The sequence below is a fragment of the Morone saxatilis genome, unplaced genomic scaffold (assembly GCF_004916995.1).
Source record: "Morone saxatilis isolate NCDOM2014 unplaced genomic scaffold, NCSU_SB_2.0 Contig19, whole genome shotgun sequence".
Taxonomy (NCBI): Eukaryota; Metazoa; Chordata; class Actinopteri; family Moronidae; genus Morone; species Morone saxatilis.
The window spans coordinates 22,705,235-22,707,507 of NW_023339751.1; the positions used below are offsets into that span (position 1 = coordinate 22,705,235).

Genomic DNA, 2,273 nt, shown 5'->3' on the forward strand with positions numbered 1-2,273 from the left:
ACAGGGAGCAATTCGGGGTTCAGTATCTTGCTCAAGGACACTTCGACATGTGGCGGGAGGAGCCGGGGATCGAACCAACAACCTTCCGATTAGTGGATGACCGCTCTGCCTCTGAGCCACAATGCCGCCCAATGTATGTGCATCCAATCCACATGAGCTGGAACTAAATTTCAGCTTGTTACTCTCCCTTTTACTTGATGAAGCTGCTCTCACAGATGTATGTGGTCCCAAACATGCTGGCCACTAAGAGTGCAGATTTCCTGAGGATGGGAAAGCAGGACTTGGGAAGTTGTCTCCAAAATGAAATTCCACTTTCATTCCGCTATGCTTGAAAGAAGGGGTCTGACTGTATTTCGCTCAGTTCAAGCTGCAACTCTGGGGGTTGCTCACTGACAGCAGCAGAGAGGGGGTCAGTCAATAACACAATTTGTGGCTGCATGGAATAAAAAATCTTGAAAGTAGTCCTTGAACTGCCGCTGCTGTGTTTCATTGTTGAGAAATGTTTTTTCTCGCATTGGAGGACATCTTTACACATTTCTTCACAGGCATAAAAAGTGTTCCAGATTTAGATGGTCAGATAAAAGGTCTTCTTTGGACAGGGTTAGCTTAGGCTGAAATGTGTTCATGTGTGCAAATAGATCCAACAGTTTGGCCTCTTCCCTGTATCTGCATGTTCAGGTGATTAAGATGCAAGTAAATATCTGCCAGTGAGGGCATGTCAAGAGAAAATCTGTATCCAACTTAACTGCAGTAAGCGTCTAACATTGAATGCTGTTCTCTAAGAACACTGGGATTTCAGTGCACAGCACAAAAGAAGCCCTTCCCACATCTCATCCTTCTGATCTCAGTGTGCATTAGTAAATCCCCATAAGCAGCGTTCACTTCATCTAAAAAGGCTTTAAACGGCCTATGATTAAAAAACGTGATTGGTAAGCTTGGTCACTAAATCCATGACATGACTGAAGTTCATTGTCTTGGCACAGAGAGCCCCCTGTCAGAATAAAATGAATGGGGTGAGTGTGGCATGNNATATAAGTACAGTCCATTTACAGTCCATATATTAAAGGACCAATTTGTATGATTTAAGGCATTTAGTGCAGATTGCAACTGACTAAATACCCCCATGCCTTACCCTCCCCTTCCAACCATGTCAGCCAAGCTCACAAAAGACTCTATCTAGAGTCAGTGTTTGGTCGTTCAGGGCTACTGTAGAAACATGGCAGTTCAACATGGCACAACACTAATGAAAACATAGTTATAAATATTATATTCCATTTCTGACAATAGACCCTCCTACATGTTACACACTGGAGTTTTGAATAGTTAGCTAGTGATAACATTACTCACCTGATATGTGATGCAGTGCAGTATTGGACATTCAGTGCCGCCCTGTTGGAGTGGCCCAGTGTGTCTTCCTTGCATTGATGGTGCACCATAGATAACAACAGCTTACAGCTTGTCAAAGATCATGCTCACTTACAGCACTTTTAACTGTTGAAAACATCCTTGCCCTCAGTAGCAAAGACACCAATTTCAATTACTCCTTATGCACTTGAAATAAACTGCCAATGGCTCCTGTGTGAATGAAAACTGGTTAATAAGCATGACTGTAAGTACTTCCCTCGTCATGATTTTTAAATGTCAAAAAATTCTTTGCATCACTGTGCAGCAGGATAGTGAGACAGTTTCAAAGTCCTTAGCCATTTCCACTGCACATTGCTTCAACGTTTCACCATCTACCATTGGTTTCTTTGCTTAAGTAAGCTCAAGGGAAACAGCATGATGTCTAGAGAGAGGACGCCTGTGTAGTCATGGCTTTTGTAAAAAGGCTCTGCTATTGGTGTATTTTTCCTTTGAGGTCAGTGCCTTGCAGCTCCGATGTACATATTTGTCTTTGTGCGTGGTGTTGTAGTGGTGGCTTTCCATCTTGCCTGGAAGTCATACCCTTGGTCCACTCATGTCACACTTGCAGAAGACGCCTGGTGAATCCATCAACATATAAAAGATCAAAAGACATCGTGTATTAATATCCCATACACAGCCGCTGCCATCTTGCACTGGTGACGTCATTTGGAGCCAGAGTCTGCAGTAGTGATCGCTGTTGGTGGTGTTGTATTGAGGTCCTGCCCATACACCTGGCCGACTCAAGTGTGAGAAGGACTCAGCTGTCAATAATGATGCGAGACCCCATTTTTATAGCTTCAAATAACTAATCTTAACCAGATTTATTAGAAACATTTACTTCAAGGTAGGTAGTTTTTATCATGCAGATA

At 43.0% G+C, this 2,273-nt stretch overlaps 1 protein-coding gene across 1 annotated transcript in view; it reads left to right on the plus strand.

Moving 5' to 3' along the window:
• Positions 1-2,273, plus strand: part of eno4 (enolase 4) — a gene marked incomplete at its 3' end in the record, with an annotated part of 16,856 nt that overhangs the window by 12,869 nt on the left and 1,714 nt on the right. The gene's annotated exons all lie outside the window — the stretch shown is intronic.